This window comes from Anomaloglossus baeobatrachus, chromosome 8, assembly GCF_048569485.1.
Source record: "Anomaloglossus baeobatrachus isolate aAnoBae1 chromosome 8, aAnoBae1.hap1, whole genome shotgun sequence".
Lineage (NCBI taxonomy): Eukaryota > Metazoa > Chordata > Amphibia > Anura > Aromobatidae > Anomaloglossus > Anomaloglossus baeobatrachus.
The window spans coordinates 230,369,187-230,392,002 of record NC_134360.1 but is presented as its reverse complement, the minus strand read 5'-3'; positions in this window follow the sequence as shown (position 1 = coordinate 230,392,002).

Here is a 22,816-nt window from a genome sequence, read left to right as displayed (position 1 = left end):
CATTCAGAATGGATGATATTACAGCTCACCTCCTTCTCCTGTACAATGACTGATAACACCTATATATACAGTAGATAACACAGGATCCACCATTTACAATAGGTGATATCACACCTCACCTCCTCCCCCTTCTGTATATGGACTGATAACACCTCTATATACAGTAGATAACGCAGGATCCACCATTGACAATAGATGATGTCACAGCTCACCTCCTCTTTCTCTTTTTACGCACACCAATTTTGACAGTCTCGCAGGGGGCATGACAGCTTGGTGGCGCTATTGCTTGAACAGACTTCTAGGGTACAACAGCTACATCTCTATCTCAGGCCTGTGATACTTCACAATGACCTCTAGGTGGTGTCAGAGAACTTGACGCACTCCAACATAAACTTTGAGTTTGATTTTGCAACCCAATTTTGAGCGTGAAAACCGAAGGAAAGTCCCCGCTGTTCCAGAGTCTGTTCTTCGGGGCCATTCGCCAACTGACCCCTTTCGCCATGATCTATCACATTACAGGACTAAATCCTTCAAGCCACATACAAGCTTTTGGGCAGCCGGGTCCCCGCGTAGCCATGCTTACTAGTCCTATTCAGGCTGATGGCTCGGACAGACCTTGTGGATCCAACTTTAGCTTCACCTATTCCAGTGTTGCACAAACCAAGCCCCCCCATCGCTCCCTGTCATAGTGTCCTCTATCACCGCGCTCGAGGGCACCCAAAATGTAACCCCCCCCAGAGTACTACCATGACCTGCCCATCACACATCCCAAACTGAGGCTCAGAGTTAACCATTTCTTCAGCAATGGAGACTTTTTCCATCTTTTTTTTTTTTTTAAACAGCTGAAAGTCACTTTATCAGAATTAGGGGGGGACACAATGTTTTTTCACGCCCCTGATTTGTTCGGGGCGCATATTTTACACTGAGCTGACAACCATCAAAATAGCTATAAACTTTTACATTGATACTACAAACTTTCAATGGTTGGTGATTATTGCAGTTTTATGATAATGTGACCTCTGCCATACACACAATTATATGTAAAACTGATCAGCCCCATTGTAAGAATGTCCCAAGTAGATATAATATTCGTATATGACATAAAGAGTAATGTTTATGCAGAAATCTCTATTTCAGAGGGATTTAGTTAGTAAAACTGATCAAACTGAGACAAAAACAAACAAAAATATCTTTAAAAGTAGCAAGAAGTATCAGTCGTGTGCTGGTGATTGAACCGAGCGCAGAATTATCAGGCTGTAGTACCACTACTGGCCAAAAGATGGCAGCGAGCCAAGCTGAAAATAAAGGAAAGTGCTAATAAGACACATAGGAAGGTGCAAAACTCCTGCAACAGTCAATATAGATACATTATTATTATTTTCATTCCAGCATCTTCACTGTGCACCTCTCTAGCAGAATAGTCTGTCAGCTAGTATGTATGCTATCTCTCCCTCATTATTCCGGCATTTCACAAATAGAAATAACATTGGTTCCTAATTGACCTGAAACGGGAAAGGTTTATTCTGATTTCATGTTAGATAGTGAGAAAAACCTGCAGATGTGTCTTTACAGAGAGCAGAGGGAAAACCTGCAGATGTTTCTGTATAGAGAGCAGAGGGAAAACCTGCAGATGTGTCTATATAGAGAGTGGAGGGAAAAACCTGCATATGTGTCTTTATAGAGAGCGGAGGGAAAAATCTGCATATGTGTCTTTATAGAGACCGGAGGGAAAACCTGCAGATGTGTCTTTTATAGAGAGCGGAGGGAAACTAAGGGTTTCAACTGTAGAGAATGTGTCTCCTGTGTGGTGTAGTATATAGAAGATGTCTCCTGTGTGGTGTAGTATATAGAAGATGTCTCCTGTGTGGTGTAGTATATAGAGGGTGTGTCCTGTGTGGTGTAGTATATAGAGGATGTGTCCTGTGTGGTGTAGTATATAAAGGATGTGTCCTGTGTGGTGTAGTATATAAAGGATGTGTCCTGTGTGGTGTAGTATATATAGGATGTTTCCTGTGTGGTGTAGTATATAGAGGGTGTGTTCTGTGTGGTGTAGTATATAGAGGATGTGTCCTGTGTGGTGTAGTATATAGAGAATGTGTCTTGTGTGGTGTAGTATATAGAGGATGTGTCCTGTGTGGTGTAATATATAGAGGATGTGTCCTGTGTGGTGTAGTATATAGAGGATGTGTCCTGTGTGGTGTAGTATATAGAGGATGTGTCCTGTGTGGTGTAGTAAATAGAGGACCCGTTAGTTCCCTGTGTGGTGTAGTATATAGAGGATGTGTCCTGTGTGGTGTAGTATATAGAGGATGTGTCCTGTGTGGTGTAGTATATAGAGGGTGTGTCCTGTGTGGTGTAGTATATAGAGGATGTGTCTTGTGTGGTGTAGTATATAGAGGGTGTGTCCTGTGTGGTGTATATAGAGGATGTGTCCTGTGTGGTGTAGTATATAAAGGATGTGTCCTGTGTGGTATAGTATATAGAGGATGTGTCCTGTGTGGTGTAGTATATAGAGGATGTGTCCTGTGTGGTGTAGTATATAGAGGGTGTGTCCTGTGTGGTGTAGTATATAGAGGGTAAGTCCTGTGTGGTGTAGTATATACAGGATGTGTCCTGTGTGGTGTAGTATATAAAGGATGTGTCCTGTGTGGTGTAGTATATAGAGGATGTGTCCTGTGTGGTGTAGTATATAGAGGATGTATCCTGTGTGGTGTAGTATATAGAGGATGTCTCCTGTGTGGTGTTGTATATAGAGGATGTGTCCTGTGTGGTGTAGTATATAGAGGATGTGTCCTGTGTGGTGTAGTATATAGATGGTGTGTCCTGTATGGTGTAGTATATAGAGGATATGTCCTGTGTGGTGTAGTATATAGAGGGTGTTTCCTGTGTGGTGTAGTATATAGAGGGTGTGTCCTGTGTGGTGTAGTATATAGAGGATGTGTCCTGTGTGGTGTAGTATATAAAGGATGTGTCCTGTGTGGTATAGTATATAGAGGATGTGTCCTGTGTGGTGTAGTATATAGAGGATGTGTCCTGTGTGGTGTAGTATATAGAGGGTGTGTCCTGTGTGGTGTAGTATATAGAGGGTGTGTCCTGTGTGGTGTAGTATATACAGGATGTGTCCTGTGTGGTGTAGTATATAAAGGATGTGTCCTGTGTGGTGTAGTATATAGAGGATGTGTCCTGTGTGGTGTAGTATATAGAGGATGTGTCCTGTGTGGTGTAGTATATAGAGGATGTCTCCTGTGTGGTGTTATATATAGAGGATGTGTCCTCTGTGGTGTAGTATATAGAGGATGTGTCCTGTATGGTGTAGTATATGGAGGATGTGTCCTGTGTGGTTTAGTATATAGAGGATGTGTCCTGTATGGTGTAGTATATAGAGGATGTTTCCTGTGTTATGTAGTATATAGAGGATGTGTCCTGTGTGGTGTAGTATATAGAGGATGTGTCCTGTGTGGTGTAGTATATAAAGGATGTGTCCTGTGTGGTGTAGTATATAGAGGATCTGTCCTGTGTGGTGTAGTATATAGAGGATGTGTCCTGTGTGGTGTAGTATATAGAGGACCCGTTAATTCCCTGTGTGGTGTAGTATATAGAGGATGTGTCCTGTGTGGTGTAGTATATAGAGGATGTGTCCTGTGTGGTGTAGTATATAGAGGGTGTGTCCTGTATGGTGTAGTATATAGAGGATGTGTCCTGTGTGGTGTAGTATATAGAGGATGTGTCCTGTGTGGTGTAGTATATAGAGGGTGTGTCCTGTGTGGTGTAGTATATAGAGGATGTGTCCTGTGTGGTGTAGTATATAAAGGATGTGTCCTGTGTGGTGTAGTATATAGAGGATGTGTCCTGTGTGGTGTAGTATATAGAGGGTGTGTCCTGTGTGGTGTAGTATATAGAGGGTGTGTCCTGTGTGGTGTAGTATATAGAGGGTGTGTCCTGTGTGGTGTAGTATATAGAGGGTGTGTCCTGTGTGGTGTAGTATATAGAGGATGTGTCCTGTGTGGTGTAGTATATAAAGGATGTGTCCTGTGTGGTGTAGTATATAGAGGATGTGTCCTGTGTGGTGTAGTATATAGAGAATGTGTCTTGTGTGGTGTAGTATATAGAGGGTGTGTCCTGTGTGGTGTAGTATATAGAGGATGTGTCCTGTGTGGTGTAGTATATAAAGGATGTGTTCTGTGTGGTGTAGTATATAAAGGATGTGTCCTGTGTGGTGTAGTATATAGAGAATGTGTCTTGTGTGGTGTAGTATATAGAGGATGTGTCCTGTGTGGTGTAATATATAGAGGATGTGTCCTGTGTGGTGTAGTATATAGAGGATGTGTCCTGTGTGGTGTAGTATATAGAGGATGTGTCCTGTGTGGTGTAGTATATAGAGGACCCGTTAGTTCCCTGTGTGGTGTAGTATATAGAGGATGTGTCCTGTGTGGTGTAGTATATAGAGGATGTGTCCTGTGTGGTGTAGTATATAGAGGGTGTGTCCTGTATGGTGTAGTATATGGAGGATGTGTCTTGTGTGGTGTAGTATATAGAGGGTGTTTCCTGTGTGGTGTAGTATATAGAGGGTGTGTCCTGTGTGGTGTAGTATATAGAGGATGTGTCCTGTGTGGTGTAGTATATAAAGGATGTGTCCTGTGTGGTATAGTATATAGAGGATGTGTCCTGTGTGGTGTAGTATATAGAGGATGTGTCCTGTGTGGTGTAGTATATAGAGGGTGTGTCCTGTGTGGTGTAGCATATAGAGGGTGTGTCCTGTGTGGTGTAGTATATACAGGATGTGTCCTGTGTGGTGTAGTATATAAAGGATGTGTCCTGTGTGGTGTAGTATATAGAGGATGTGTCCTGTGTGGTGTAGTATATAGAGGATGTGTCCTGTGTGGTGTAGTATATAGAGGACCCGTTAGTTCCCTGTGTGGTGTAGTATATAGAGGATGTGTCCTGTGTGGTGTAGTATATAGAGGATGTGTCCTGTGTCGTGTAGTATATAGAGGATGTGTCCTGTGTGGTGTAGTATATAGAGGATGTGTCCTGTGTCGTGTAGTATATAGAGGATGTGTCCTGTGTGGTGTAGTATATAGAGGATGTGTCCTGTGTGGTGTAGTATATAGAGGGTGTGTCCTGTGTGGTGTAGTATATAGAGGATGTGTCTTGTGTGGTGTAGTATATAGAGGGTGTGTCCTGTGTGGTGTATATAGAGGATGTGTCCTGTGTGGTGTAGTATATAAAGGATGTGTCCTGTGTGGTATAGTATATAGAGGATGTGTCCTGTGTGGTGTAGTATATAGAGGATGTGTCCTGTGTGGTGTAGTATATAGAGGGTGTGTCCTGTGTGGTGTAGTATATAGAGGGTAAGTCCTGTGTGGTGTAGTATATACAGGATGTGTCCTGTGTGGTGTAGTATATAAAGGATGTGTCCTGTGTGGTGTAGTATATAGAGGATGTGTCCTGTGTGGTGTAGTATATAGAGGATGTATCCTGTGTGGTGTAGTATATAGAGGATGTCTCCTGTGTGGTGTTGTATATAGAGGATGTGTCCTGTGTGGTGTAGTATATAGAGGATGTGTCCTGTGTGGTGTAGTATATAGATGGTGTGTCCTGTATGGTGTAGTATATAGAGGATATGTCCTGTGTGGTGTAGTATATAGAGGGTGTTTCCTGTGTGGTGTAGTATATAGAGGGTGTGTCCTGTGTGGTGTAGTATATAGAGGATGTGTCCTGTGTGGTGTAGTATATAAAGGATGTGTCCTGTGTGGTATAGTATATAGAGGATGTGTCCTGTGTGGTGTAGTATATAGAGGATGTGTCCTGTGTGGTGTAGTATATAGAGGGTGTGTCCTGTGTGGTGTAGTATATAGAGGGTGTGTCCTGTGTGGTGTAGTATATACAGGATGTGTCCTGTGTGGTGTAGTATATAAAGGATGTGTCCTGTGTGGTGTAGTATATAGAGGATGTGTCCTGTGTGGTGTAGTATATAGAGGATGTGTCCTGTGTGGTGTAGTATATAGAGGATGTCTCCTGTGTGGTGTTATATATAGAGGATGTGTCCTCTGTGGTGTAGTATATAGAGGATGTGTCCTGTATGGTGTAGTATATGGAGGATGTGTCCTGTGTGGTTTAGTATATAGAGGATGTGTCCTGTATGGTGTAGTATATAGAGGATGTTTCCTGTGTTATGTAGTATATAGAGGATGTGTCCTGTGTGGTGTAGTATATAGAGGATGTGTCCTGTGTGGTGTAGTATATAAAGGATGTGTCCTGTGTGGTGTAGTATATAGAGGATCTGTCCTGTGTGGTGTAGTATATAGAGGATGTGTCCTGTGTGGTGTAGTATATAGAGGACCCGTTAATTCCCTGTGTGGTGTAGTATATAGAGGATGTGTCCTGTGTGGTGTAGTATATAGAGGATGTGTCCTGTGTGGTGTAGTATATAGAGGGTGTGTCCTGTATGGTGTAGTATATAGAGGATGTGTCCTGTGTGGTGTAGTATATAGAGGATGTGTCCTGTGTGGTGTAGTATATAGAGGGTGTGTCCTGTGTGGTGTAGTATATAGAGGATGTGTCCTGTGTGGTGTAGTATATAAAGGATGTGTCCTGTGTGGTGTAGTATATAGAGGATGTGTCCTGTGTGGTGTAGTATATAGAGGGTGTGTCCTGTGTGGTGTAGTATATAGAGGGTGTGTCCTGTGTGGTGTAGTATATAGAGGGTGTGTCCTGTGTGGTGTAGTATATAGAGGGTGTGTCCTGTGTGGTGTAGTATATAGAGGATGTGTCCTGTGTGGTGTAGTATATAAAGGATGTGTCCTGTGTGGTGTAGTATATAGAGGATGTGTCCTGTGTGGTGTAGTATATAGAGAATGTGTCTTGTGTGGTGTAGTATATAGAGGGTGTGTCCTGTGTGGTGTAGTATATAGAGGATGTGTCCTGTGTGGTGTAGTATATAAAGGATGTGTTCTGTGTGGTGTAGTATATAAAGGATGTGTCCTGTGTGGTGTAGTATATAGAGAATGTGTCTTGTGTGGTGTAGTATATAGAGGATGTGTCCTGTGTGGTGTAATATATAGAGGATGTGTCCTGTGTGGTGTAGTATATAGAGGATGTGTCCTGTGTGGTGTAGTATATAGAGGATGTGTCCTGTGTGGTGTAGTATATAGAGGACCCGTTAGTTCCCTGTGTGGTGTAGTATATAGAGGATGTGTCCTGTGTGGTGTAGTATATAGAGGATGTGTCCTGTGTGGTGTAGTATATAGAGGGTGTGTCCTGTATGGTGTAGTATATAGAGGATGTGTCTTGTGTGGTGTAGTATATAGAGGGTGTTTCCTGTGTGGTGTAGTATATAGAGGGTGTGTCCTGTGTGGTGTAGTATATAGAGGATGTGTCCTGTGTGGTGTAGTATATAAAGGATGTGTCCTGTGTGGTATAGTATATAGAGGATGTGTCCTGTGTGGTGTAGTATATAGAGGATGTGTCCTGTGTGGTGTAGTATATAGAGGGTGTGTCCTGTGTGGTGTAGTATATAGAGGGTGTGTCCTGTGTGGTGTAGTATATACAGGATGTGTCCTGTGTGGTGTAGTATATAAAGGATGTGTCCTGTGTGGTGTAGTATATAGAGGATGTGTCCTGTGTGGTGTAGTATATAGAGGATGTGTCCTGTGTGGTGTAGTATATAGAGGACCCGTTAGTTCCCTGTGTGGTGTAGTATATAGAGGATGTGTCCTGTGTGGTGTAGTATATAGAGGATGTGTCCTGTGTGGTGTAGTATATAGAGGGTGTGTCCTGTATGGTGTAGTATATAGAGGATGTGTCCTGTGTGGTGTAGTATATAGAGGGTGTTTCCTGTGTGGTGTAGTATATAGAGGGTGTGTCCTGTGTGGTGTAGTATATAGAGGATGTGTCCTGTGTGGTGTAGTATATAAAGGATGTGTCCTGTGTGGTATAGTATATAGAGGATGTGTCCTGTGTGGTGTAGTATATAGAGGATGTGTCCTGTGTGGTGTAGTATATAGAGGGTGTGTCCTGTGTGGTGTAGTATATAGAGGGTGTTTCCTGTGTGGTGTAGTATATAGAGGGTGTGTCCTGTGTGGTGTAGTATATAGAGGATGTGTCCTGTGTGGTGTAGTATATAAAGGATGTGTCCTGTGTGGTATAGTATATAGAGGATGTGTCCTGTGTGGTGTAGTATATAGAGGATGTGTCCTGTGTGGTGTAGTATATAGAGGGTGTGTCCTGTGTGGTGTAGTATATAGAGGGTGTGTCCTGTGTGGTGTAGTATATACAGGATGTGTCCTGTGTGGTGTAGTATATAAAGGATGTGTCCTGTGTGGTGTAGTATATAGAGGATGTGTCCTGTATGGTATAGTATATAGAGGATGTGTCCTGTGTGGTGTAGTATATAGAGGATGTCTCCTGTGTGGTGTTATATATAGAGGATGTCTCCTGTGTGGTGTAGTATATAGAGGATGTGTCCTGTATGGTGTAGTATATGGAGGATGTGTCCTGTGTGGTTTAGTATATAGAGGATGTGTCCTGTATGGTGTAGTATATAGAGGATGTTTCCTGTGTTATGTAGTATATAGAGGATGTGTCCTGTGTGGTGTAGTATATAGAGGATGTGTCCTGTGTGGTGTAGTATATAAAGGATGTGTCCTGTGTGGTGTAGTATATAGAGGATCTGTCCTGTGTGGTGTAGTATATAGAGGATGTGTCCTGTGTGGTGTAGTATATAGAGGATGTGTCCTGTGTGGTGCAGTATATAGAGGATGTGTCCTGTGTCGTGTAGTATATAGAGGATGTGTCCTGTGTCGTGTAGTATATAGAGGATGTGTCCTGTGTCGTGTAGTATATAGAGGATGTGTCCTGTGTGGTGTAGTATATAGAGGATGTGTCCTGTGTGGTGTAGTATATAGAGGATGTGTCCTGTGTGGTGTAGTATATAGAGGATGTGTCCTGTGAGGTGTAGTATATAGAGGATGTGTCCTGTGTGGTGCAGTATATAGAGGATGTGTCCTGTATGGTGTAGTATATAGAGGATGTGTCCTGTGTGGTGTAGTATATAGAGGATGTGTCCTGTGTGGTGTAGTATATAGAGGATGTGTCCTGTGTGGTGTAGTATATAGAGGATGTGTCCTGTGTGGTGTAGTATATAAAGGATGTGTCCTGTGTGGTGTAGTATATAGAGGATCTGTCCTATGTGGTGTAGTATATAGAGGATGTGTCCTGTGTGGTGTAGTATATAGAGGATGTGTCCTGTGTGGTGCAGTATATAGAGGATGTGTCCTGTGTCGTGTAGTATATAGAGGATGTGTCCTGTGTCGTGTAGTATATAGAGGATGTGTCCTGTGTCGTGTAGTATATAGAGGATGTGTCCTGTGTGGTGCAGTATATAGAGGATGTGTCCTGTGTGGTGTAGTATATAGAGGATGTGTCCTGTATGGTGTAGTATATAGAGGATGTGTCCTGTGTCGTGTAGTATATAGAGGATGTGTCCTGTGTGGTGCAGTATATAGAGGATGTGTCCTGTGTGGTGTAGTATATAGAGGATGTGTCCTGTGTGGTGTAGTATATAGAGGATGTGTCCTGTGTCGTGTAGTATATAGAGGATGTGTCCTGTGTCGTGTAGTATATAGAGGATGTGTCCTGTGTGGTGTAGTATATAGAGGATGTCTCCTGTGTGGTGTTATATATAGAGGATGTCTCCTGTGTGGTGTAGTATATAGAGGATGTGTCCTGTATGGTGTAGTATATGGAGGATGTGTCCTGTGTGGTTTAGTATATAGAGGATGTGTCCTGTATGGTGTAGTATATAGAGGATGTTTCCTGTGTTATGTAGTATATAGAGGATGTGTCCTGTGTGGTGTAGTATATAGAGGATGTGTCCTGTGTGGTGTAGTATATAAAGGATGTGTCCTGTGTGGTGTAGTATATAGAGGATCTGTCCTGTGTGGTGTAGTATATAGAGGATGTGTCCTGTGTGGTGTAGTATATAGAGGATGTGTCCTGTGTGGTGCAGTATATAGAGGATGGGTCCTGTGTCGTGTAGTATATAGAGGATGTGTCCTGTGTCGTGTAGTATATAGAGGATGTGTCCTGTGTCGTGTAGTATATAGAGGATGTGTCCTGTGTGGTGTAGTATATAGAGGATGTGTCCTGTGTGGTGTAGTATATAGAGGATGTGTCCTGTGTGGTGTAGTATATAGAGGATGTGTCCTGTGAGGTGTAGTATATAGAGGATGTGTCCTGTGTGGTGCAGTATATAGAGGATGTGTCCTGTATGGTGTAGTATATAGAGGATGTGTCCTGTGTGGTGTAGTATATAGAGGATGTGTCCTGTGTGGTGTAGTATATAAAGGATGTGTCCTGTGTGGTATAGTATATAGAGGATGTGTCCTGTGTGGTGTAGTATATAGAGGATGTGTCCTGTGTGGTGTAGTATATAGAGGGTGTGTCCTGTGTGGTGTAGTATATAGAGGGTGTTTCCTGTGTGGTGTAGTATATAGAGGGTGTGTCCTGTGTGGTGTAGTATATAGAGGATGTGTCCTGTGTGGTGTAGTATATAAAGGATGTGTCCTGTGTGGTATAGTATATAGAGGATGTGTCCTGTGTGGTGTAGTATATAGAGGATGTGTCCTGTGTGGTGTAGTATATAGAGGGTGTGTCCTGTGTGGTGTAGTATATAGAGGGTGTGTCCTGTGTGGTGTAGTATATACAGGATGTGTCCTGTGTGGTGTAGTATATAAAGGATGTGTCCTGTGTGGTGTAGTATATAGAGGATGTGTCCTGTATGGTATAGTATATAGAGGATGTGTCCTGTGTGGTGTAGTATATAGAGGATGTCTCCTGTGTGGTGTTATATATAGAGGATGTCTCCTGTGTGGTGTAGTATATAGAGGATGTGTCCTGTATGGTGTAGTATATGGAGGATGTGTCCTGTGTGGTTTAGTATATAGAGGATGTGTCCTGTATGGTGTAGTATATAGAGGATGTTTCCTGTGTTATGTAGTATATAGAGGATGTGTCCTGTGTGGTGTAGTATATAGAGGATGTGTCCTGTGTGGTGTAGTATATAAAGGATGTGTCCTGTGTGGTGTAGTATATAGAGGATCTGTCCTGTGTGGTGTAGTATATAGAGGATGTGTCCTGTGTGGTGTAGTATATAGAGGATGTGTCCTGTGTGGTGCAGTATATAGAGGATGTGTCCTGTGTCGTGTAGTATATAGAGGATGTGTCCTGTGTCGTGTAGTATATAGAGGATGTGTCCTGTGTCGTGTAGTATATAGAGGATGTGTCCTGTGTGGTGTAGTATATAGAGGATGTGTCCTGTGTGGTGTAGTATATAGAGGATGTGTCCTGTGTGGTGTAGTATATAGAGGATGTGTCCTGTGAGGTGTAGTATATAGAGGATGTGTCCTGTGTGGTGCAGTATATAGAGGATGTGTCCTGTATGGTGTAGTATATAGAGGATGTGTCCTGTGTGGTGTAGTATATAGAGGATGTGTCCTGTGTGGTGTAGTATATAGAGGATGTGTCCTGTGTGGTGTAGTATATAGAGGATGTGTCCTGTGTGGTGTAGTATATAAAGGATGTGTCCTGTGTGGTGTAGTATATAGAGGATCTGTCCTATGTGGTGTAGCATATAGAGGATGTGTCCTGTGTGGTGTAGTATATAGAGGATGTGTCCTGTGTGGTGCAGTATATAGAGGATGTGTCCTGTGTCGTGTAGTATATAGAGGATGTGTCCTGTGTCGTGTAGTATATAGAGGATGTGTCCTGTGTCGTGTAGTATATAGAGGATGTGTCCTGTGTGGTGCAGTATATAGAGGATGTGTCCTGTGTGGTGTAGTATATAGAGGATGTGTCCTGTATGGTGTAGTATATAGAGGATGTGTCCTGTGTCGTGTAGTATATAGAGGATGTGTCCTGTGTGGTGCAGTATATAGAGGATGTGTCCTGTGTGGTGTAGTATATAGAGGATGTGTCCTGTGTGGTGTAGTATATAGAGGATGTGTCCTGTGTCGTGTAGTATATAGAGGATGTGTCCTGTGTCGTGTAGTATATAGAGGATGTGTCCTGTGTGGTGTAGTATATAGAGGATGTCTCCTGTGTGGTGTTATATATAGAGGATGTCTCCTGTGTGGTGTAGTATATAGAGGATGTGTCCTGTATGGTGTAGTATATGGAGGATGTGTCCTGTGTGGTTTAGTATATAGAGGATGTGTCCTGTATGGTGTAGTATATAGAGGATGTTTCCTGTGTTATGTAGTATATAGAGGATGTGTCCTGTGTGGTGTAGTATATAGAGGATGTGTCCTGTGTGGTGTAGTATATAAAGGATGTGTCCTGTGTGGTGTAGTATATAGAGGATCTGTCCTGTGTGGTGCAGTATATAGAGGATGTGTCCTGTGTGGTGTAGTATATAGAGGATGTGTCCTGTGTGGTGCAGTATATAGAGGATGTGTCCTGTGTCGTGTAGTATATAGAGGATGTGTCCTGTGTCGTGTAGTATATAGAGGATGTGTCCTGTGTCGTGTAGTATATAGAGGATGTGTCCTGTGTGGTGTAGTATATAGAGGATGTGTCCTGTGTGGTGTAGTATATAGAGGATGTGTCCTGTGTGGTGTAGTATATAGAGGATGTGTCCTGTGAGGTGTAGTATATAGAGGATGTGTCCTGTGTGGTGCAGTATATAGAGGATGTGTCCTGTATGGTGTAGTATATAGAGGATGTGTCCTGTGTGGTGTAGTATATAGAGGATGTGTCCTGTGTGGTGTAGTATATAGAGGATGTGTCCTGTGTGGTGTAGTATATAGAGGATGTGTCCTGTGTGGTGTAGTATATAAAGGATGTGTCCTGTGTGGTGTAGTATATAGAGGATCTGTCCTATGTGGTGTAGTATATAGAGGATGTGTCCTGTGTGGTGTAGTATATAGAGGATGTGTCCTGTGTGGTGCAGTATATAGAGGATGTGTCCTGTGTCGTGTAGTATATAGAGGATGTGTCCTGTGTCGTGTAGTATATAGAGGATGTGTCCTGTGTCGTGTAGTATATAGAGGATGTGTCCTGTGTGGTGCAGTATATAGAGGATGTGTCCTGTGTGGTGTAGTATATAGAGGATGTGTCCTGTATGGTGTAGTATATAGAGGATGTGTCCTGTGTCGTGTAGTATATAGAGGATGTGTCCTGTGTGGTGCAGTATATAGAGGATGTGTCCTGTGTGGTGTAGTATATAGAGGATGTGTCCTGTGTGGTGTAGTATATAGAGGATGTGTCCTGTGTCGTGTAGTATATAGAGGATGTGTCCTGTGTCGTGTAGTATATAGAGGATGTGTCCTGTGTGGTGCAGTATATAGAGGATGTGTCCTGTGTGGTGTAGTATATAGAGGATGTGTCCTGTATGGTGTAGTATATAGAGGATGTGTCCTGTGTCGTGTAGTATATAGAGGATGTGTCCTGTGTCGTGTAGTATATAGAGGATGTGTCCTGTATGGTGTAGTATATAGAGGATGTGTCCTGTGTCGTGTAGTATATAGAGGATGTGTCCTGTGTGGTGTATTATATAGAGGATGTGTCCTGTGTGGTGTAGTATATAGAGGATGTGTCCTGTATGGTGTAGTATATAGAGGATGTGTCCTGTGTCGTGTAGTATATAGAGGATGTGTCCTGTGTCGTGTAGTATATAGAGGATGTGTCCTGTATGGTGTAGTATATAGAGGATGTGTCCTGTGTGGTGTAGTATATAGAGAATGTGTCCTGTGTATGGTGTAGTATATAGAGGATGTGTCCTGTGTGGTGTAGTATATAGAGGATGTTTCCTGTGTGGTGTAGTATATAGAGGATGTGTCCTGTGTGGTGTAGTATATAGAGGATGTGTCCTGTGTGGTGTAGTATATAGAGGATGTCTCCTGTGTGGTGTAGTATATGGAGGATGTGTCCTGTGTGGTGTAGTATATAGAGGATGTGTCCTGTGTGGTGTAGTATATAGAGGATGTGTCCTGTGTGGTGTAGTATATAGAGGATGTGTCCTGTGTGGTGTAGTATATAGAGGATGTGTCCTGTGTGGTGTAGTATATAGAGGATGTGTCCTGTGTGGTGCAGTATATAGAGGATGTGTCCTGTGTAGTGTAGTATATAGAGGATGTGTCCTGTGTGGTGTAGTATATAGAGGATGTGTCCTGTGTGGTGTAGTATATAGAGGATGTGTCCTGTGTGGTGTAGTATATAGAGGATGTGTCCTGTGTGGTGTAGTATATAGAGGATGTGTCCTGTGTGGTGTAGTATATAGAGGATGTCTCCTGTGTGGTGTAGTATATGGAGGATGTGTCCTGTGTGGTGTAGTATATAGAGGATGTGTCCTGTGTGGTGTAGTATATAGAGGATGTGTCCTGTGCGGTGTAGTATATAGAGGATGTGTTCTGTGTGGTGTAGTATATAGAGGATGTGTCCTGTGTGGTGTAGTATATAGAGGATGTGTCCTGTGTGGTGTAGTAAATAGAGGAGCCGTTAGTTCCCTGTGTGGTGTAGTATATAGAGGATGTGTCCTGTGTGGTGTAGTATATAGAGGAGCCGTTAGTTCCCTGTGTGGTGTATATCTCTATAGTTGGATACATTGTATAAGGTTTAGTTGATTCCGGTTGTTTACAATTCATTAAGCAGATGGAAGGAGCCGGCTTTTGTGTCGTCCGCTCCCGGGCGTGGATTTAGTCTGAGTATATTTTTAGAAAGTTTTCTAAGAAATATTGATCTGTTAAATGACAAAGAAGCGAAGAAGATTGTAATCATTAATGTGTGACGCTGACGTGATCTATACACGGCTGAGACGGACGATTCTCCCAGAAGTTTCCTCAAATGTGGATTAATATTTATGAAATGCAGAAAAGCCGGTTGTCAATGTGATAATCAGCTTTAGGATGTCATATGCCCTTGTATTATTCAGGATATCCCATGCCCCCCTCTCCTGCCCTAGAAGGGGGTCATCCAATGTATCAAATATTCTACAAACAGCTGCTGATGTGATAAAAGAGGAAATATAACTCACCTGGTGTTTCCGCCCATGCTCTGGTGCGGACCCTCCGGTGGTCTCCTTGTCTGTGTACCGGCCGTCACGCTACGTACCACCTGCACTGCTCCCATTGATAGCACCTGTGAAGACTGCACGTGACCGACACAACCAGAGACAAGAAGCAAAGCTGGAGGGTCTGCACTGGAGCATCGGAGAAAAGAACAGGTGAATAATGTTTCTTTTATTATTATTGCAACAGTAGTTTTATAAGTTGGGTGATCCCGTTTAAAGTTTTTGCTCCCCATCAGCATAATGTAGAGACAGAGACCCTGATTCCAGCGATGTGTCACTTACTGTGCTGTTTGCTGTCATTTTGATAAAATCAATGTTTCCTCTGCTGCAGATCTAGCAGTTATACAGAGCTCATGAATATGCTGGACTACCTGCAGCACGCCAAGTAGTCCTGTAATGATAATCTCCTGCTGATTAAACAGTGATTTTATCAAAACTACACTGAGCAGCCGAGTAAGTGACACACCACTGGAATCAGGATCTTTGCCCCTACATTATGCTGCTCTCAGATTAGATGGCAAGAAACCTGGTGACAGATTCCCTTTAAGTGGAGCCTATATTTTATACTTTAGGACATTGCTTCCCAACTCCACTCACCAGCACTGCCTGTTTTAAATAAAACAAAAATAAATCTTTATTTTTATATAGCGCTAACATATTCTGCAGCGCTTTACATACATCAGGAACACTGACCTCATTGGGGCTCACAATCTAAATTCCCTACCTCTATGTCTTTGGAGTGTGGGAGGAAACCAGAGTACCCGGAGGAAACCCACGCAAATACGGGGAGAACATACAAACTCCTTGCAGATGGTGTCCTTGGTGGGAATTGAACCCAGGACCCCAGCGCTGCAAGACTGCAGTGCTAACCACTGAGCTACCACAAGACTGCAGTGCTAACCAGTGAGCCACACAAGACTGCAGTGCTAACCACTGAGCCACCACAAGACTGCAGTGCTAACCACTGAGCCACCACAAGACTGCAGTGCTAACCAGTGAGCCACCATGCCGCCCCGTTTTGAGTATTCCATCACCTGTGCAGGTGATTAAATTATTACATGTGCCATACTAAAGAAATCCTGAAAAAGGGCACTGCTGGTGGCTCCTGAGGACTGGAGTTGGGGAGCGCTGCTCGAGGAGAACCTTTCTTCTTTGCTCAGTATCGCTTTCTGCTGAGTAAAGTGAAGGAGGCAAAGTAACAACCGCTCTGAGCACTTTTTCTGTTTCAGCCAAGAAGAGAACCGCCATCATAGCACAATGTCATCAGTGTTCAAAAAAAGGTTGTTGGTGATGAAGCTTCGAGACGCCTCCTGGTTGGAGACACTGGTCACCTGCATTGCTCAGGTGGGATTTTGGCCCATTCTTCCACACAAACACTCTTCACTTTCTGCAGATCACGGCTCCTTCTATGACCTCTGACCTTTAGTTCCTTCCAGACATTTTCTATTGGATTCAGTTCCGGTGATCAGCTCGGCCATTCTAGCAGCTTTATTTTCTTTCTCTGAAACCAGTGGAGACTTTCCTTGGCTGTGTGATTGGGATCATCGTCTACTGAAATGTCCACCCTCATTTCATCTTCATCAACCTGGTAGATGGCAGCAGATTTCTATCAAGAATGTCTCGGTACATTTGTCCATTCATCCTTAAGGTTGCCAGTGCTGAATGCTGAAAAACAGCCGCACACCATGATGTTCCCACCTCCACACTTCGCTGTTGGTGTTTTTGAGATTATTTGCCTTTTGGCCTCCAAACATGGTGTGTATTATGGCCTCCAAAGAGTTAAATTTTGGTCTCACCTGACCAGACTATATTCTCCAGTATTTCACAGACTTGTCTAAATGTTGGTGAGTAAACTTTAAACACTCTTTAATTTGCTTCATGTTCAGCAATGGAGTCCTGTGTGGTGAGCGTGCGCACAGGAGAAAGAGAAGGAAAAACTAAATTGGAAAAAAAAATAATTGGAAAATTGGTGACATCATTAAGGGTTAACATTATTCACCTTTTATAATGGCCTAATTAAAGTTATGCAGTTTTGTTTGTTTTTTTTTACTTCTTTTTTAGTGGTGGCAAGAATGGAAAACTTTCACTGCCACCTATTGGTCATAGTTGATACTGCAACTCATCTTCTCGTCTTCCTCACCATCTAGCAATTGTTAAGATTTTCACTACTTTCATCTTGTTATTTTTTTAATTCATTCTGCACATTTGTTATTTCCTAGAACTATGAGCAGTGATTTCTATAATGTGATGTGTAAGTCATCCTTTGGTAGGGGCTGTTTATGCCATGACTATGGGACTTATAATCTGGAGAAAGCCCTTCTGAGGTTGTCTCTTGGACTTTGGGCATTACTATGAGGCTGGCACAATGGGCATTACTATGAGCCTAGCACAATGGGCATTACTATGAGGCTGGCACTGTGAGCATTACTATGAGGCTGGCACTATGGGCATTACTATGAGGCTGGCACTGTGAGCATTACTATGAGGCTGGCACTATGGGCATTACTATGAGGCTGGCACTGTGAGCATTACTTTGAGGCTGGCACTATGGGCATTACTATGAGGCTGGCACTGTGAGCATTACTATGAGGCTGGCACTATGGGCATTACTATGAGGCTGGCACTGTGAGCATTACTATGAGGCTAGCACTATTGACATTACTATGAGGCTGGCACAATGGGTATTACTATGAGGCTGGCACTATAGCCATTACTATAAGGCTGGCACTATGGGCATTACTATGAGCCAGGCACTATGAGCATTACTATGAGGCTGGCACTATGAGCATTACTATGAGGCTGGCACAATGGGCATTACTATGAGGCTGGCACAATGGGCATTACTATGAGGCTGACACTATGGGCACTACTATGAGGCTGGCACTGTGAGCTTTACTATGAGGCTGGCACAATGGGTATTACTATGATGCTGGGACTATGGGCATTGCTATGAGGATGGCACTATGGGCATTACTATGAGGCTTACAAAGAGTGTGTCCTCTGTGTTTACAACCTGCATCCAAATCTTTTTCCTCTTTCTACCTGCAGCTTTAAGGGGGGAATATAGTATTTTATCTTCCACAGCTGTAATCAGTTAGAGGATCACCCATTGTACAGCCAGTTGGTCATGCACTCCAATATTGGACTTCATGGTATTGTTTATACTTCCAACATTTTGTGCTGATTATTTACACTACAACTTTTATATTTCTGGAAATTTTTCTGTTACAGAGCTCCAAATCCTCTGCATAGACACAATGCAAAATAATAACATTCTGGCTGCCTGAAGCCACCACTAGGGGGAGCTCATTGCATGCAGGTTTATTAATGTGTTCTATATATGAACAGTATGCAGTAAGCCCTTCAGCTCCCTCTAGTGGTGGCCAGAATTTATAATATATTACTACAGGGAATATGGAGTTCTAAATCCGAAAAACTGAAGTTCACAGTAGAGAATATATGAATATATAAATGCAAAATAATAATAAAAAAAATCTAAATTAGGCTGGCAAATCATATTTATGAGTATACAATAATAACAATGAATAATAATTTTGCAATCGGTTCCTTTAAGTGCTTAAATTTTAATGCGTTTCCTGATTTTTGCAGTATTTCCCCCCGTCTGTGTATAGATACTGAGACTGACAGCATTTCAGCTTTCTTTCCCCTCGCTGACAGTATATTTGCACTCTCCACTGTAATAGTCAGTAATTGGGATTCATTCCCATAAGATCTTTCCTTTGGAATTATCATTTCTGACATTTGCCTTTGATCTGGTTTCTTTGCTGAGTGCAACAGGGATTTAACGTGGGTGGAGAGTAGAGAAAAAAAAAATACTATTGCTAAATAGGCCGGCTGCAACTCCACCAGTGTTATCCCACTCCCACTCAGTGGGAACATGAGAAGAAAGGCTGTAGCCTTGTGCGGGTACAGGGGGATTTCCTAGGACGGCTCTGACACTTTGTTGCAAGAAGTAAAAAATGCATTTGATTACATTTTATGTTTTACTTCTACTCAGAAAATATTGTCAGATTATAGTTTGAAATTTACATTTTATTTAACAGAATTGTATCAAATCTGCGAGTTAGGGAAATGTTTTTTGTAAGTGAATATTATGTCTCACACAATTATATTTATACTTTAAATGTGATACAAGGGGGAGGGGGTTTGTTTTGCACATGTGGTTAAAGTATCATTCCAGGTAATTTTTCAGAATAAGCCGTCGTGTGTATTTCTGTCCATCATATGACCTGTGTGCATTTTTCAACAGTTTTCTCCTTTGCAGACTCTGTCTTTAATTTTCGGTTATCTCTTAGCTATTGGAAGAAGCTATCTGCTTTGTTGCCTTCCACAACCAACTGTACTCACAGACATGAGGCATTCCTGTTCTCTTTTCTCCATGTAGCATGTATATACAGCAGCAGCATGGAAAACATTATATTATATTACTGAGCAGTGTAGATGCGAATCCAGCTTTGGGTGAAATAAAACACTTACTAGAAAGTAGCAGCATGGAGAACATTATAGAACATTTCTGAGCAGTGTAGCTGTGAATCCAGCTTTGGGTAAAATAAACCCTTTATTAGAAAGCAGTAGCATGGAGGACATTATACAACAGTACTAAGCAGTGTGGCTGTGAATCCAGTTTTGGGTGAAATAAAACACTTACCATAAAGCAGCAGTATAGAGAACATTATATGACATTACTGAGCAGTGTAGCTGTGAATCCAGTTCTTGGTAAAATAAAACATTTACTAGAAAGCAGCAGCATGAAGAACATTATACAACATTACTGAGCAGTGTAGCTGTGTATCCAGCTCTGGGTAAAATAAAACACTTACTAGAAAGCAGCAGCGTAGAGAACATTATACAACATTACTGAGCAGTGTAGTTGTGAATTCCGCTCTGGGTAATAAACCCCCACTTACTAGAAAGTAGCAATATAGAGAACATTATACTACATTACTGAACAATGTAGTTGTGAATCCAGCTCTGGGTAAAATAAAACACTTACTAGAAAGCAGCAGCATGGAGAGCATTATAAAACATTACTGAGCAGTGTAGTTGCAAATCCAGCTCTAGATAAAATAAAACCCTTTATTAGAAAGCAGCACCATGGAGGACATTCTACAACATTACTAAACAGTGTAGCTGTGAATCCAGCTCTGGGTAAAATAAAACCCTTTATTAGAAAGCAGTAGTATGGAGGACATTATACAGCATTACTGAGCAGTGTAGCTGTGAATCCAGCTCTGGGTAAAATAAAACACTTACTAAAAAGCAGCAGTATAGAGAAAGTTACACAACAGTACTGAGCAGTGTAGCTGTGAATTCAGCTGTGAGTAAAATGAAACACTTACTAGAAAGCAGCAGCATGGAGAACATTATACAACATTACTGAGCAGTGTAGCTCTGAATCCAGCTCTGGGTAAAATTAAACACTACAGTACAAAGCAGCAGTATGTAGAACACTATACGGCAGTATTGTGCAATGTAGCAGTGAATTCAGCTCTGGGTAAAATAAAACACTTACTAGAAAGCAGCAGCATGAAAAACATTATATTGCAGTACTGTGCAGTATAGCAGTGAATCTCTGAGCAAAATAAAATACTTACTAGAAAGCAGCAGCATGGAGAACATTATACAGCACGACCGGGTAGTGTAGCAGTGAATCCCGCTCTGGGTGAGATAAAACACTTACTAGAAAACAGCGGCATTAAAAACATTATACAGCAGTACTTAGCAGTCTGGCTGTGAATTTGGCACTGGGGTGAGATAAAACATTTACTAGAAAGAAGGAACAGCATTGAGGAGATTATACAGCAGTACTAATTAGAGAACTGCCAACTGTGTATTCTGCTCTGGGGTGAGATAAAACACTTACTAGAAAGCATCATCAGGGAGGAATTATAGAGCAGTACTGAATATTATAGATATAAAATCAGCTTTGGCTGAGAATAAAAAAAAACACTCACTGGAAAGAAGCAGCATAACCTCTGTGTTTCTCACTCTCTGTCTTGTTTTGACAAAGATGGATTTTCGCTTTTTTGTTCTGAATGCATGAGTTCAGGCAGGTAAGAGGGTAAGAAGTGGCTCACAAGTGGAGAAAGAAGCAAAATTCTTTCATATGAAATATTAGAAATGGCAAATTCTGACCGGGGAGAATTTTTAGTTAGTAATTTTTAATTTAAAAGGAACCCGTCAGCTTGGAAATGCTGAGAAATCTATGGGCATCATGTTACAGAGCAGGAGGAGCTGCACACATTGATATATATGAGGTCTCCTAGGTGTCACTTAACTCCTGAGCCCAGAATGAGCAGGGATTTAATTAAATGAAATGCAGGAGATACGGAGCCTTTTCCACCAATCTATAGATCCATCTGTTCTTTTCCTCCTGCTTTATAAGGTGCCGCTGGCAGATGCTCGATTGTACAGGTTCCCTTTAAAAAGTAGCTTTTTCATTGACAGAATGCATATAGGTTGTGTATAGTTGAAACAGAATATATATTAAAAAGTTGTGGGAATTTTAATTAATCAGTAATTGAAGTATAATCTTAGTTTCAGAAATAGTTTGACATGCCATAAAAATCAGAAATATTCATTGGGCAGAGTATGGAACAGCAGGGGGCGCAATAACAAGTATGGAACAGCAGAGGGCGCCATAACAAGTATATAACAGCTGGGGGACGCCATAAGAAGTATATAACAGAAGAGGGCGAATTAACAAATATGAAATAGCAGGGGGCGCCATAACAAGCATGTAACAGCATAAGGCGCCATAACAAGCATGTAACAGCATAAGGCGCCATAACATGTACAGTTAGGTCCAGAAATATTTGGACAGTGACACAAGTTTTGTTATTTTAGCTGTTTACAAAAACATGTTCAGAAATACAATTATATATATAATATGGGCTGAAAGTGCACACTCCCAGCTGCAATATGAGAGTTTTCACATCCAAATCGGAGAAAGGGTTTAGGAATCATATCTCTGTAATGCATAGCCTCCTCTTTTTCAAGGGACCAAAAGTAATTGGACAAGGGACTCTAAGGGCTGCAATTAACTCTGAAGGCGTCTCCCTCGTTAACCTGTAATCAATGAAGTAGTTAAAAGGTCTGGGGTTGATTACAGGTGTGTGGTTTTGCATTTGGAAGCTGTTGCTGTGACCAGACAACATGCGGTCTAAGGAACTCTCAATTGAGATGAAGCAAAACATCCTGAGGCTGAAAAAAAAGAAAAAATCCATCAGAGAGATAGCAGACATGCTTGGAGTAGCAAACTCAACAGTCGGGTACATTCTGAGAAAAAAGGAATTGACTGGTGAGCTTGGGAACTCAAAAAGACCTGGGCGTCCACGGATGACAACAGTGGTGGATGATCGCCGCCTACTTTCTTTGGTGAAGAAGAACCCGTTCACAACATCAACTGAAGTCCAGAACACTCTCAGTGAAGTAGGTGTATCTGTCTCTAAGTCAACAGTAAAGAGAAGACTCCATGAAAGTAAATACAAAGGGTTCACATCTAGATGCACACCATTCATCAATTCCAAAAATAGACAGGCCAGAGTTAAATTTGCTGAAAAACACCTCATGAAGCCAGCTCAGTTCTGGAAAAGTATTCTATGGACAGATGAGACCAAGATCAACCTGTACCAGAATGATGGGAAGAAAAAAGTTTGGAGAAGAAAGGGAACGGCACATGATCCAAGGCACACCACATCCTCTGTAAAACATGGTGGAGGCAACGTG